At 49.1% G+C, this 14431-nt stretch overlaps 12 non-coding genes across 12 annotated transcripts; all 12 read left to right on the top strand.

The window, feature by feature from the left end:
• The first annotated feature begins 265 nt into the window (after positions 1–265).
• Positions 266–337, top strand: TRNAC-GCA (transfer RNA cysteine (anticodon GCA)). Its single transcript has one exon. It is a non-coding gene; the product is annotated as a tRNA-Cys (tRNA).
• Positions 338–689: 352 nt separating this feature from the next.
• On the top strand, positions 690–761 carry TRNAC-GCA (transfer RNA cysteine (anticodon GCA)). Its single transcript has one exon. It is a non-coding gene; the product is annotated as a tRNA-Cys (tRNA).
• A 2243-nt stretch (positions 762–3004) lies between these two features.
• TRNAC-GCA (transfer RNA cysteine (anticodon GCA)) lies at positions 3005–3076 on the top strand. The gene has a single exon. It is a non-coding gene; the product is annotated as a tRNA-Cys (tRNA).
• Positions 3077–3428: 352 nt separating this feature from the next.
• Positions 3429–3500, top strand: TRNAC-GCA (transfer RNA cysteine (anticodon GCA)). The gene has a single exon. It is a non-coding gene; the product is annotated as a tRNA-Cys (tRNA).
• A 2236-nt stretch (positions 3501–5736) lies between these two features.
• Positions 5737–5808, top strand: TRNAC-GCA (transfer RNA cysteine (anticodon GCA)). Its single transcript has one exon. It is a non-coding gene; the product is annotated as a tRNA-Cys (tRNA).
• Positions 5809–6160: 352 nt separating this feature from the next.
• TRNAC-GCA (transfer RNA cysteine (anticodon GCA)) lies at positions 6161–6232 on the top strand. Its single transcript has one exon. It is a non-coding gene; the product is annotated as a tRNA-Cys (tRNA).
• A 2212-nt stretch (positions 6233–8444) lies between these two features.
• On the top strand, positions 8445–8516 carry TRNAC-GCA (transfer RNA cysteine (anticodon GCA)). The gene has a single exon. It is a non-coding gene; the product is annotated as a tRNA-Cys (tRNA).
• A 352-nt stretch (positions 8517–8868) lies between these two features.
• Positions 8869–8940, top strand: TRNAC-GCA (transfer RNA cysteine (anticodon GCA)). The gene has a single exon. It is a non-coding gene; the product is annotated as a tRNA-Cys (tRNA).
• A 2220-nt stretch (positions 8941–11160) lies between these two features.
• Positions 11161–11232, top strand: TRNAC-GCA (transfer RNA cysteine (anticodon GCA)). Its single transcript has one exon. It is a non-coding gene; the product is annotated as a tRNA-Cys (tRNA).
• A 351-nt stretch (positions 11233–11583) lies between these two features.
• Positions 11584–11655, top strand: TRNAC-GCA (transfer RNA cysteine (anticodon GCA)). The gene has a single exon. It is a non-coding gene; the product is annotated as a tRNA-Cys (tRNA).
• A 2240-nt stretch (positions 11656–13895) lies between these two features.
• Positions 13896–13967, top strand: TRNAC-GCA (transfer RNA cysteine (anticodon GCA)). The gene has a single exon. It is a non-coding gene; the product is annotated as a tRNA-Cys (tRNA).
• A 351-nt stretch (positions 13968–14318) lies between these two features.
• Positions 14319–14390, top strand: TRNAC-GCA (transfer RNA cysteine (anticodon GCA)). Its single transcript has one exon. It is a non-coding gene; the product is annotated as a tRNA-Cys (tRNA).
• The last annotated feature ends 41 nt before the right edge of the window (positions 14391–14431 follow it).

Here is a 14431-nt window from a genome sequence, read left to right as displayed (position 1 = left end):
ATTTCTCCAAACGAGCTTCAGGGTGTTCACAGGACTTGAACTCACAACCTCTCTGCTCCAAGGCAGCAGCTCTAACCACTAGACCATGAGAGCTTCATGGAAACTGGCAAGGATGACTGTGGTCTTGGCCTGTTTTGACAAAATCATTTTTTTCCCCACCGGTTCATATACATTTGACTGGGACAGTACAGGCAAGCCGAGAGCTAGTTCGGACTTAGCTTCGAATCCCCCCTCTGTGCGGTTACCCTGGCAAGCCATGTGTTGCGGGGGTATAGCTCAGTGGTAGAGCATTTGACTGCAGATCAAGAGGTCCTTGGCTCAAATCCGAGTGCCCCCTAACACACATTTTTTTTGCTTTACGACTTAACCATATCCCACATATGTAGTGGGGGGGGGGGAGGCGACATAGGAAGAAGGTTGTTGGTGTGGAAGTGAGTGGCCCTGGGTGGTGGGGTGAAGGGCTGGAGGCAGTGGTGGTAGTTGGTGTGAAGGGCTGGAGGCAACGTTGAGGTACAAACAAGCCACATGTTGTGGGGCTGAAGCTCAGTGGTAGAGCATTTGACTGCATGTAAAGAGGTCCGAGTGCCCGTAACACACATTTTTTTTCTTTACAAGCTTAACCGTATCCCACATATGTAGTTTATTGCAGAAAATTAAAAATGTTGAGGTACAGATGAGCTGCATGTTGCGGGGGTATAGCTCAGTGGTAGAGCATTTGACTGCAGATCAAGAGGTCCTTGGTTCAAATCCGAGTGCCCCCTAACACACGCATGCTTTTTTTACAGCTTAACCACATCCTACATATGTTGTTTATAGCAGACCCCCACTAGCTTTGCACTGCAAGATTTTGGTCGCCTCATCCAGTTGATGAGCAGCCACCCTGGAGCGCAGAGGTTCAAGAGGTCCTTGGTTCAAATACAAATGCCCGCTAATGCACAATTTTTTCTTGGTGGGGCATTGTGGTCAGACAGAAAAGAACCATAGAACTTCCTCTGTAGTATAAAGCAGCTGATAAGAGTAAAGAGCTTTAAATACAAGTCATTTACTAATCTGTCTAACTTTTTGGCACCAGTTAATGAAAAAAAAAAAAAAATTGACACACGAGTATCCCTTTAAGATCTACGAATGTAACTCTTTGATCTTTTTGTGGTTTGACAAAACTTACATCTAAGTTACATTTATAGATTGAACCCACCACCTTTACACTGTAAGGTGGCAAGGCTAACCACTTAGCATTCAGAGATCTTGACATAGCCAGTTGAGAGCTAGCTCCACCTTAGGTTGGAGTCCCCCCCCCCCCTTTCCTCTGTGCAGTTGCTCTGTGTGCCAAAACAGGCCAAGACCTTGGTCGCCGCATATGCCTGACAAGCAGCTCCCACGGCATAGTGGTTAGAGCAGCCGCCTTGGAGCGAAGAGGTTGTGAGTTCGAATCCCGTCGAGACCCTGAAGATGACAGCTGTTAAAAGAGATGGATCGTGAGAACCTGGGATGTCTGGTGGATTGGAAGATATCGGTGCATGGATGGACTGAGGCGAGGTGGATGTCAAGGAGAGCAGTTGTCAAGGTAAGTGGTTGGAGGAAGGTGTAGTTGTGGGGCATTGTGGAAGGTGGACTGAGGCGAGGAGGATGTCAAGGAGAGCAGTTGTCGAGGTAAGTGATTGGAGGAAGGTGTAGTTGTGGGGCATCGTGGAAGGTGGACTGAGGCGAGGAGGATGTCAAGGAGAGCAGTTGTCGAGGTGAGTGGTTAGAGGGCGTTGCGGAGGAAGGTGTAGTTGTGGGGCATTGTGGAAGGTGGTCCACTGCCTGGAATGGAGGATTCTAGGTTGGGGATCTGCCAAAAGTGGTGTTGTGTCTGTTGAAGCATGTGGGATGTTGAAAATAAAAAGATGGGGGATTTTATTTGCCTTTTTTTTGTTTTGTTTTTTTTTCACACCAACTACCACCACTGCCTCCACACCAACTACCACCACTGCCACCAGCCCTTCACACCAATTACCGGGACCACTCACTTCCACACCAACAACCTTCTTCCTATGGAACCTTCCCACCCACACCACCACCACTCATGGGATTGGAAGATATCGGTGCATGGATGGACTGAGGCGAGGTGGATGTCAGGAAGAGCGAAATGGAGAGCAATGTCCCTGAAGACCCTGGAGCATGTCGCTGGATGGACTGAGGCGAGGAGGATGTCAAGGAGAGCAGTTGTCGAGGTAAGTGGTTAGAGGGCGTTGCGGAGGAAGGTGTAGTTGTGGGGCATCGTGGAAGGTGGTCCACTGCCTGGAATGGAGGATTCTAGGTTGGGGATCTGCCAAAAGTGGTGTTGTGTCTGTCGAAGCATGTGGGATGTTGAAAATAAAAAGATGGGGGATTTTATTTGCCTTTTTTTTTTTTTATATCAAGAAAACCTCCTCTGCGATCCACCATTGCCTCCAGCCCTTCACACCAACTACCACCACTGCCTCCACACCAACTACCATCATTGCCACCAGCCCTTCACACCAACTACCACCCAGGAACCGGGACCACTCACTTCCACACCAACAACCTTCTTCCTATGGAACCTTCCCACCCACACTCACATACCAGCTACCACAGCCATCCACACCAGAGCTCCTTCTCCAACACCTTATGGGTGCCCAACCATCAACCACTTCACACACACACACACACACACACACACACACACACACACACACACACACACACAGTCCTCCGCTTCCACACTCTGCTGCCACAATTTCTCCAAACGAGCTTCAGGGTGTTCACAGGACTTGAACTCACAACCTCTCTGCTCCAAGGCAGCAGCTCTAACCACTAGACCATGAGAGCTTCATGGAAACTGGCAAGGATGACTGTGGTCTTGGCCTGTTTTGACAAAATCATTTTTTTCCCCACCGGTTCATATACATTTGACTGGGACAGTACAGGCAAGCCGAGAGCTAGTTCGGACTTAGCTTCGAATCCCCCCTCTGTGCGGTTACCCTGGCAAGCCATGTGTTGCGGGGGTATAGCTCAGTGGTAGAGCATTTGACTGCAGATCAAGAGGTCCTTGGCTCAAATCCGAGTGCCCCCTAACACACATTTTTTTTGCTTTACGACTTAACCATATCCCACATATGTAGTGGGGGGGGGGGAGGCGACATAGGAAGAAGGTTGTTGGTGTGGAAGTGAGTGGCCCTGGGTGGTGGGGTGAAGGGCTGGAGGCAGTGGTGGTAGTTGGTGTGAAGGGCTGGAGGCAACGTTGAGGTACAAACAAGCCACATGTTGTGGGGCTGAAGCTCAGTGGTAGAGCATTTGACTGCATGTAAAGAGGTCCGAGTGCCCGTAACACACATTTTTTTTCTTTACAAGCTTAACCGTATCCCACATATGTAGTTTATTGCAGAAAATTAAAAATGTTGAGGTACAGATGAGCTGCATGTTGCGGGGGTATAGCTCAGTGGTAGAGCATTTGACTGCAGATCAAGAGGTCCTTGGTTCAAATCCGAGTGCCCCCTAACACACGCATGCTTTTTTTACAGCTTAACCACATCCTACATATGTTGTTTATAGCAGACCCCCACTAGCTTTGCACTGCAAGATTTTGGTCGCCTCATCCAGTTGATGAGCAGCCACCCTGGAGCGCAGAGGTTCAAGAGGTCCTTGGTTCAAATACAAATGCCCGCTAATGCACAATTTTTTCTTGGTGGGGCATTGTGGTCAGACAGAAAAGAACCATAGAACTTCCTCTGTAGTATAAAGCAGCTGATAAGAGTAAAGAGCTTTAAATACAAGTCATTTACTAATCTGTCTAACTTTTTGGCACCAGTTAATGAAAAAAAAAAAAAAATTGACACACGAGTATCCCTTTAAGATCTACGAATGTAACTCTTTGATCTTTTTGTGGTTTGACAAAACTTACATCTAAGTTACATTTATAGATTGAACCCACCACCTTTACACTGTAAGGTGGCAAGGCTAACCACTTAGCATTCAGAGATCTTGACATAGCCAGTTGAGAGCTAGCTCCACCTTAGGTTGGAGTCCCCCCCCCCCTTTCCTCTGTGCAGTTGCTCTGTGTGCCAAAACAGGCCAAGACCTTGGTCGCCGCATATGCCTGACAAGCAGCTCCCACGGCATAGTGGTTAGAGCAGCCGCCTTGGAGCGAAGAGGTTGTGAGTTCGAATCCCGTCGAGACCCTGAAGATGACAGCTGTTAAAAGAGATGGATCGTGAGAACCTGGGATGTCTGGTGGATTGGAAGATATCGGTGCATGGATGGACTGAGGCGAGGTGGATGTCAAGGAGAGCAGTTGTCAAGGTAAGTGGTTGGAGGAAGGTGTAGTTGTGGGGCATTGTGGAAGGTGGACTGAGGCGAGGAGGATGTCAAGGAGAGCAGTTGTCGAGGTAAGTGATTGGAGGAAGGTGTAGTTGTGGGGCATCGTGGAAGGTGGACTGAGGCGAAGAGGATGTCAAGGAGAGCAGTTGTCGAGGTGAGTGGTTAGAGGGCGTTGCGGAGGAAGGTGTAGTTGTGGGGCATCGTGGAAGGTGGTCCACTGCCTGGAATGGAGGATTCTAGGTTGGGGATCTGCCAAAAGTGGTGTTGTGTCTGTTGAAGCATGTGGGATGTTGAAAATAAAAAGATGGGGGATTTTATTTGCCTTTTTTTTGTTTTGTTTTTTTTTCACACCAACTACCACCACTGCCTCCACACCAACTACCACCACTGCCACCAGCCCTTCACACCAATTACCGGGACCACTCACTTCCACACCAACAACCTTCTTCCTATGGAACCTTCCCACCCACACCACCACCACTCATGGGATTGGAAGATATCGGTGCATGGATGGACTGAGGCGAGGTGGATGTCAGGAAGAGCGAAATGGAGAGCAATGTCCCTGAAGACCCTGGAGCATGTCGCTGGATGGACTGAGGCGAGGAGGATGTCAAGGAGAGCAGTTGTCGAGGTAAGTGGTTAGAGGGCGTTGCGGAGGAAGGTGTAGTTGTGGGGCATCGTGGAAGGTGGTCCACTGCCTGGAATGGAGGATTCTAGGTTGGGGATCTGCCAAAAGTGGTGTTGTGTCTGTCGAAGCATGTGGGATGTTGAAAATAAAAAGATGGGGGATTTTATTTGCCTTTTTTTTTTTTTATATCAAGAAAACCTCCTCTGCGATCCACCATTGCCTCCAGCCCTTCACACCAACTACCACCACTGCCTCCACACCAACTACCATCATTGCCACCAGCCCTTCACACCAACTACCACCCAGGAACCGGGACCACTCACTTCCACACCAACAACCTTCTTCCTATGGAACCTTCCCACCCACACTCACATACCAGCTACCACAGCCATCCACACCAGAGCTCCTTCTCCAACACCTTATGGGTGCCCAACCATCAACCACTTCACACACACACACACACACACACACACACACACACACACACACACACAGTCCTCCGCTTCCACACTCTGCTGCCACAATTTCTCCAAACGAGCTTCAGGGTGTTCACAGGACTTGAACTCACAACCTCTCTGCTCCAAGGCAGCAGCTCTAACCACTAGACCATGAGAGCTTCATGGAAACTGGCAAGGATGACTGTGGTCTTGGCCTGTTTTGACAAAATCATTTTTTTCCCCACCGGTTCATATACATTTGACTGGGACAGTACAGGCAAGCCGAGAGCTAGTTCGGACTTAGCTTCGAATCCCCCCTCTGTGCGGTTACCCTGGCAAGCCATGTGTTGCGGGGGTATAGCTCAGTGGTAGAGCATTTGACTGCAGATCAAGAGGTCCTTGGCTCAAATCCGAGTGCCCCCTAACACACATTTTTTTTGCTTTACGACTTAACCATATCCCACATATGTAGTGGGGGGGGGGGAGGCGACATAGGAAGAAGGTTGTTGGTGTGGAAGTGAGTGGCCCTGGGTGGTGGGGTGAAGGGCTGGAGGCAGTGGTGGTAGTTGGTGTGAAGGGCTGGAGGCAACGTTGAGGTACAAACAAGCCACATGTTGTGGGGCTGAAGCTCAGTGGTAGAGCATTTGACTGCATGTAAAGAGGTCCGAGTGCCCGTAACACACATTTTTTTTCTTTACAAGCTTAACCGTATCCCACATATGTAGTTTATTGCAGAAAATTAAAAATGTTGAGGTACAGATGAGCTGCATGTTGCGGGGGTATAGCTCAGTGGTAGAGCATTTGACTGCAGATCAAGAGGTCCTTGGTTCAAATCCGAGTGCCCCCTAACACACGCATGCTTTTTTTACAGCTTAACCACATCCTACATATGTTGTTTATAGCAGACCCCCACTAGCTTTGCACTGCAAGATTTTGGTCGCCTCATCCAGTTGATGAGCAGCCACCCTGGAGCGCAGAGGTTCAAGAGGTCCTTGGTTCAAATACAAATGCCCGCTAATGCACAATTTTTTCTTGGTGGGGCATTGTGGTCAGACAGAAAAGAACCATAGAACTTCCTCTGTAGTATAAAGCAGCTGATAAGAGTAAAGAGCTTTAAATACAAGTCATTTACTAATCTGTCTAACTTTTTGGCACCAGTTAATGAAAAAAAAAAAAAAATTGACACACGAGTATCCCTTTAAGATCTACGAATGTAACTCTTTGATCTTTTTGTGGTTTGACAAAACTTACATCTAAGTTACATTTATAGATTGAACCCACCACCTTTACACTGTAAGGTGGCAAGGCTAACCACTTAGCATTCAGAGATCTTGACATAGCCAGTTGAGAGCTAGCTCCACCTTAGGTTGGAGTCCCCCCCCCCCTTTCCTCTGTGCAGTTGCTCTGTGTGCCAAAACAGGCCAAGACCTTGGTCGCCGCATATGCCTGACAAGCAGCTCCCACGGCATAGTGGTTAGAGCAGCCGCCTTGGAGCGAAGAGGTTGTGAGTTCGAATCCCGTCGAGACCCTGAAGATGACAGCTGTTAAAAGAGATGGATCGTGAGAACCTGGGATGTCTGGTGGATTGGAAGATATCGGTGCATGGATGGACTGAGGCGAGGTGGATGTCAAGGAGAGCAGTTGTCAAGGTAAGTGGTTGGAGGAAGGTGTAGTTGTGGGGCATTGTGGAAGGTGGACTGAGGCGAGGAGGATGTCAAGGAGAGCAGTTGTCGAGGTAAGTGATTGGAGGAAGGTGTAGTTGTGGGGCATCGTGGAAGGTGGACTGAGGCGAGGAGGATGTCAAGGAGAGCAGTTGTCGAGGTGAGTGGTTAGAGGGCGTTGCGGAGGAAGGTGTAGTTGTGGGGCATCGTGGAAGGTGGTCCACTGCCTGGAATGGAGGATTCTAGGTTGGGGATCTGCCAAAAGTGGTGTTGTGTCTGTTGAAGCATGTGGGATGTTGAAAATAAAAAGATGGGGGATTTTATTTGCCTTTTTTTTGTTTTGTTTTTTTTTCACACCAACTACCACCACTGCCTCCACACCAACTACCACCACTGCCACCAGCCCTTCACACCAATTACCGGGACCACTCACTTCCACACCAACAACCTTCTTCCTATGGAACCTTCCCACCCACACCACCACCACTCATGGGATTGGAAGATATCGGTGCATGGATGGACTGAGGCGAGGTGGATGTCAGGAAGAGCGAAATGGAGAGCAATGTCCCTGAAGACCCTGGAGCATGTCGCTGGATGGACTGAGGCGAGGAGGATGTCAAGGAGAGCAGTTGTCGAGGTAAGTGGTTAGAGGGCGTTGCGGAGGAAGGTGTAGTTGTGGGGCATCGTGGAAGGTGGTCCACTGCCTGGAATGGAGGATTCTAGGTTGGGGATCTGCCAAAAGTGGTGTTGTGTCTGTCGAAGCATGTGGGATGTTGAAAATAAAAAGATGGGGGATTTTATTTGCCTTTTTTTTTTTTTATATCAAGAAAACCTCCTCTGCGATCCACCATTGCCTCCAGCCCTTCACACCAACTACCACCACTGCCTCCACACCAACTACCATCATTGCCACCAGCCCTTCACACCAACTACCACCCAGGAACCGGGACCACTCACTTCCACACCAACAACCTTCTTCCTATGGAACCTTCCCACCCACACTCACATACCAGCTACCACAGCCATCCACACCAGAGCTCCTTCTCCAACACCTTATGGGTGCCCAACCATCAACCACTTCACACACACACACACACACACACAGTCCTCCGCTTCCACACTCTGCTGCCACAATTTCTCCAAACGAGCTTCAGGGTGTTCACAGGACTTGAACTCACAACCTCTCTGCTCCAAGGCAGCAGCTCTAACCACTAGACCATGAGAGCTTCATGGAAACTGGCAAGGATGACTGTGGTCTTGGCCTGTTTTGACAAAATCATTTTTTTCCCCACCGGTTCATATACATTTGACTGGGACAGTACAGGCAAGCCGAGAGCTAGTTCGGACTTAGCTTCGAATCCCCCCTCTGTGCGGTTACCCTGGCAAGCCATGTGTTGCGGGGGTATAGCTCAGTGGTAGAGCATTTGACTGCAGATCAAGAGGTCCTTGGCTCAAATCCGAGTGCCCCCTAACACACATTTTTTTTGCTTTACGACTTAACCATATCCCACATATGTAGTGGGGGGGGGGGAGGCGACATAGGAAGAAGGTTGTTGGTGTGGAAGTGAGTGGCCCTGGGTGGTGGGGTGAAGGGCTGGAGGCAGTGGTGGTAGTTGGTGTGAAGGGCTGGAGGCAACGTTGAGGTACAAACAAGCCACATGTTGTGGGGCTGAAGCTCAGTGGTAGAGCATTTGACTGCATGTAAAGAGGTCCGAGTGCCCGTAACACACATTTTTTTTCTTTACAAGCTTAACCGTATCCCACATATGTAGTTTATTGCAGAAAATTAAAAATGTTGAGGTACAGATGAGCTGCATGTTGCGGGGGTATAGCTCAGTGGTAGAGCATTTGACTGCAGATCAAGAGGTCCTTGGTTCAAATCCGAGTGCCCCCTAACACACGCATGCTTTTTTTACAGCTTAACCACATCCTACATATGTTGTTTATAGCAGACCCCCACTAGCTTTGCACTGCAAGATTTTGGTCGCCTCATCCAGTTGATGAGCAGCCACCCTGGAGCGCAGAGGTTCAAGAGGTCCTTGGTTCAAATACAAATGCCCGCTAATGCACAATTTTTTCTTGGTGGGGCATTGTGGTCAGACAGAAAAGAACCATAGAACTTCCTCTGTAGTATAAAGCAGCTGATAAGAGTAAAGAGCTTTAAATACAAGTCATTTACTAATCTGTCTAACTTTTTGGCACCAGTTAATGAAAAAAAAAAAAAAATTGACACACGAGTATCCCTTTAAGATCTACGAATGTAACTCTTTGATCTTTTTGTGGTTTGACAAAACTTACATCTAAGTTACATTTATAGATTGAACCCACCACCTTTACACTGTAAGGTGGCAAGGCTAACCACTTAGCATTCAGAGATCTTGACATAGCCAGTTGAGAGCTAGCTCCACCTTAGGTTGGAGTCCCCCCCCCCCTTTCCTCTGTGCAGTTGCTCTGTGTGCCAAAACAGGCCAAGACCTTGGTCGCCGCATATGCCTGACAAGCAGCTCCCACGGCATAGTGGTTAGAGCAGCCGCCTTGGAGCGAAGAGGTTGTGAGTTCGAATCCCGTCGAGACCCTGAAGATGACAGCTGTTAAAAGAGATGGATCGTGAGAACCTGGGATGTCTGGTGGATTGGAAGATATCGGTGCATGGATGGACTGAGGCGAGGTGGATGTCAAGGAGAGCAGTTGTCAAGGTAAGTGGTTGGAGGAAGGTGTAGTTGTGGGGCATTGTGGAAGGTGGACTGAGGCGAGGAGGATGTCAAGGAGAGCAGTTGTCGAGGTAAGTGATTGGAGGAAGGTGTAGTTGTGGGGCATCGTGGAAGGTGGACTGAGGCGAGGAGGATGTCAAGGAGAGCAGTTGTCGAGGTGAGTGGTTAGAGGGCGTTGCGGAGGAAGGTGTAGTTGTGGGGCATTGTGGAAGGTGGTCCACTGCCTGGAATGGAGGATTCTAGGTTGGGGATCTGCCAAAAGTGGTGTTGTGTCTGTTGAAGCATGTGGGATGTTGAAAATAAAAAGATGGGGGATTTTATTTGCCTTTTTTTTGTTTTGTTTTTTTTTCACACCAACTACCACCACTGCCTCCACACCAACTACCACCACTGCCACCAGCCCTTCACACCAATTACCGGGACCACTCACTTCCACACCAACAACCTTCTTCCTATGGAACCTTCCCACCCACACCACCACCACTCATGGGATTGGAAGATATCGGTGCATGGATGGACTGAGGCGAGGTGGATGTCAGGAAGAGCGAAATGGAGAGCAATGTCCCTGAAGACCCTGGAGCATGTCGCTGGATGGACTGAGGCGAGGAGGATGTCAAGGAGAGCAGTTGTCGAGGTAAGTGGTTAGAGGGCGTTGCGGAGGAAGGTGTAGTTGTGGGGCATCGTGGAAGGTGGTCCACTGCCTGGAATGGAGGATTCTAGGTTGGGGATCTGCCAAAAGTGGTGTTGTGTCTGTCGAAGCATGTGGGATGTTGAAAATAAAAAGATGGGGGATTTTATTTGCCTTTTTTTTTTTTTATATCAAGAAAACCTCCTCTGCGATCCACCATTGCCTCCAGCCCTTCACACCAACTACCACCACTGCCTCCACACCAACTACCATCATTGCCACCAGCCCTTCACACCAACTACCACCCAGGAACCGGGACCACTCACTTCCACACCAACAACCTTCTTCCTATGGAACCTTCCCACCCACACTCACATACCAGCTACCACAGCCATCCACACCAGAGCTCCTTCTCCAACACCTTATGGGTGCCCAACCATCAACCACTTCACACACACACACACACACACACACACACACAGTCCTCCGCTTCCACACTCTGCTGCCACAATTTCTCCAAACGAGCTTCAGGGTGTTCACAGGACTTGAACTCACAACCTCTCTGCTCCAAGGCAGCAGCTCTAACCACTAGACCATGAGAGCTTCATGGAAACTGGCAAGGATGACTGTGGTCTTGGCCTGTTTTGACAAAATCATTTTTTTCCCCACCGGTTCATATACATTTGACTGGGACAGTACAGGCAAGCCGAGAGCTAGTTCGGACTTAGCTTCGAATCCCCCCTCTGTGCGGTTACCCTGGCAAGCCATGTGTTGCGGGGGTATAGCTCAGTGGTAGAGCATTTGACTGCAGATCAAGAGGTCCTTGGCTCAAATCCGAGTGCCCCCTAACACACATTTTTTTTGCTTTACGACTTAACCATATCCCACATATGTAGTGGGGGGGGGGAGGCGACATAGGAAGAAGGTTGTTGGTGTGGAAGTGAGTGGCCCTGGGTGGTGGGGTGAAGGGCTGGAGGCAGTGGTGGTAGTTGGTGTGAAGGGCTGGAGGCAACGTTGAGGTACAAACAAGCCACATGTTGTGGGGCTGAAGCTCAGTGGTAGAGCATTTGACTGCATGTAAAGAGGTCCGAGTGCCCGTAACACACATTTTTTTTCTTTACAAGCTTAACCGTATCCCACATATGTAGTTTATTGCAGAAAATTAAAAATGTTGAGGTACAGATGAGCTGCATGTTGCGGGGGTATAGCTCAGTGGTAGAGCATTTGACTGCAGATCAAGAGGTCCTTGGTTCAAATCCGAGTGCCCCCTAACACACGCATGCTTTTTTTACAGCTTAACCACATCCTACATATGTTGTTTATAGCAGACCCCCACTAGCTTTGCACTGCAAGATTTTGGTCGCCTCATCCAGTTGATGAGCAGCCACCCTGGAGCGCAGAGGTTCAAGAGGTCCTTGGTTCAAATACAAATGCCCGCTAATGCACAATTTTTTCTTGGTGGGGCATTGTGGTCAGACAGAAAAGAACCATAGAACTTCCTCTGTAGTATAAAGCAGCTGATAAGAGTAAAGAGCTTTAAATACAAGTCATTTACTAATCTGTCTAACTTTTTGGCACCAGTTAATGAAAAAAAAAAAAAAATTGACACACGAGTATCCCTTTAAGATCTACGAATGTAACTCTTTGATCTTTTTGTGGTTTGACAAAACTTACATCTAAGTTACATTTATAGATTGAACCCACCACCTTTACACTGTAAGGTGGCAAGGCTAACCACTTAGCATTCAGAGATCTTGACATAGCCAGTTGAGAGCTAGCTCCACCTTAGGTTGGAGTCCCCCCCCCCCTTTCCTCTGTGCAGTTGCTCTGTGTGCCAAAACAGGCCAAGACCTTGGTCGCCGCATATGCCTGACAAGCAGCTCCCACGGCATAGTGGTTAGAGCAGCCGCCTTGGAGCGAAGAGGTTGTGAGTTCGAATCCCGTCGAGACCCTGAAGATGACAGCTGTTAAAAGAGATGGATCGTGAGAACCTGGGATGTCTGGTGGATTGGAAGATATCGGTGCATGGATGGACTGAGGCGAGGTGGATGTCAAGGAGAGCAGTTGTCAAGGTAAGTGGTTGGAGGAAGGTGTAGTTGTGGGGCATTGTGGAAGGTGGACTGAGGCGAGGAGGATGTCAAGGAGAGCAGTTGTCGAGGTAAGTGATTGGAGGAAGGTGTAGTTGTGGGGCATCGTGGAAGGTGGACTGAGGCGAGGAGGATGTCAAGGAGAGCAGTTGTCGAGGTGAGTGGTTAGAGGGCGTTGCGGAGGAAGGTGTAGTTGTGGGGCATCGTGGAAGGTGGTCCACTGCCTGGAATGGAGGATTCTAGGTTGGGGATCTGCCAAAAGTGGTGTTGTGTCTGTTGAAGCATGTGGGATGTTGAAAATAAAAAGATGGGGGATTTTATTTGCCTTTTTTTTGTTTTGTTTTTTTTTCACACCAACTACCACCACTGCCTCCACACCAACTACCACCACTGCCACCAGCCCTTCACACCAATTACCGGGACCACTCACTTCCACACCAACAACCTTCTTCCTATGGAACCTTCCCACCCACACCACCACCACTCATGGGATTGGAAGATATCGGTGCATGGATGGACTGAGGCGAGGTGGATGTCAGGAAGAGCGAAATGGAGAGCAATGTCCCTGAAGACCCTGGAGCATGTCGCTGGATGGACTGAGGCGAGGAGGATGTCAAGGAGAGCAGTTGTCGAGGTAAGTGGTTAGAGGGCGTTGCGGAGGAAGGTGTAGTTGTGGGGCATCGTGGAAGGTGGTCCACTGCCTGGAATGGAGGATTCTAGGTTGGGGATCTGCCAAAAGTGGTGTTGTGTCTGTCGAAGCATGTGGGATGTTGAAAATAAAAAGATGGGGGATTTTATTTGCCTTTTTTTTTTTTTATATCAAGAAAACCTCCTCTGCGATCCACCATTGCCTCCAGCCCTTCACACCAACTACCACCACTGCCTCCACACCAACTACCATCATTGCCACCAGCCCTTCACACCAACTACCACCCAGGAACCGGGACCACTCACTTCCACACCAACAACCTTCTTCCTATGGAACCTTCCCACCCACACTCACATACCAGCTACCACAGCCATCCACACCAGAGCTCCTTCTCCAACACCTTATGGGTGCCCAACCATCAACCACTTCACACACACACACACACACACACACACACACACACACACACACACACACACAGTCCTCCGCTTCCACACTCTGCTGCCACAATTTCTCCAAACGAGCTTCAGGGTGTTCACAGGACTTGAACTCACAACCTCTCTGCTCCAAGGCAGCAGCTCTAACCACTAGACCATGAGAGCTTCATGGAAACTGGCAAGGATGACTGTGGTCTTGGCCTGTTTTGACAAAATCATTTTTTTCCCCACCGGTTCATATACATTTGACTGGGACAGTACAGGCAAGCCGAGAGCTAGTTCGGACTTAGCTTCGAATCCCCCCTCTGTGCGGTTACCCTGGCAAGCCATGTGTTGCGGGGGTATAGCTCAGTGGTAGAGCATTTGACTGCAGATCAAGAGGTCCTTGGCTCAAATCCGAGTGCCCCCTAACACACATTTTTTTTGCTTTACGACTTAACCATATCCCACATATGTAGTGGGGGGGGGGAGGCGACATAGGAAGAAGGTTGTTGGTGTGGAAGTGAGTGGCCCTGGGTGGTGGGGTGAAGGGCTGGAGGCAGTGGTGGTAGTTGGTGTGAAGGGCTGGAGGCAACGTTGAGGTACAAACAAGCCACATGTTGTGGGGCTGAAGCTCAGTGGTAGAGCATTTGACTGCATGTAAAGAGGTCCGAGTGCCCGTAACACACATTTTTTTTCTTTACAAGCTTAACCGTATCCCACATATGTAGTTTATTGCAGAAAATTAAAAATGTTGAGGTACAGATGAGCTGCATGTTGCGGGGGTATAGCTCAGTGGTAGAGCATTTGACTGCAGATCAAGAGGTCCTTGGTTCAAATCCGAGTGCCCCCTAACACACGCATGCTTTTTTTACAGCTTAACCACATCCTACA

Source organism: Hyla sarda, unplaced genomic scaffold (assembly GCF_029499605.1).
Source record: "Hyla sarda isolate aHylSar1 unplaced genomic scaffold, aHylSar1.hap1 scaffold_2832, whole genome shotgun sequence".
NCBI classification, from domain to species: domain Eukaryota; kingdom Metazoa; phylum Chordata; class Amphibia; order Anura; family Hylidae; genus Hyla; species Hyla sarda.
This window is presented reverse-complemented; position numbering and strand designations above follow the sequence as displayed.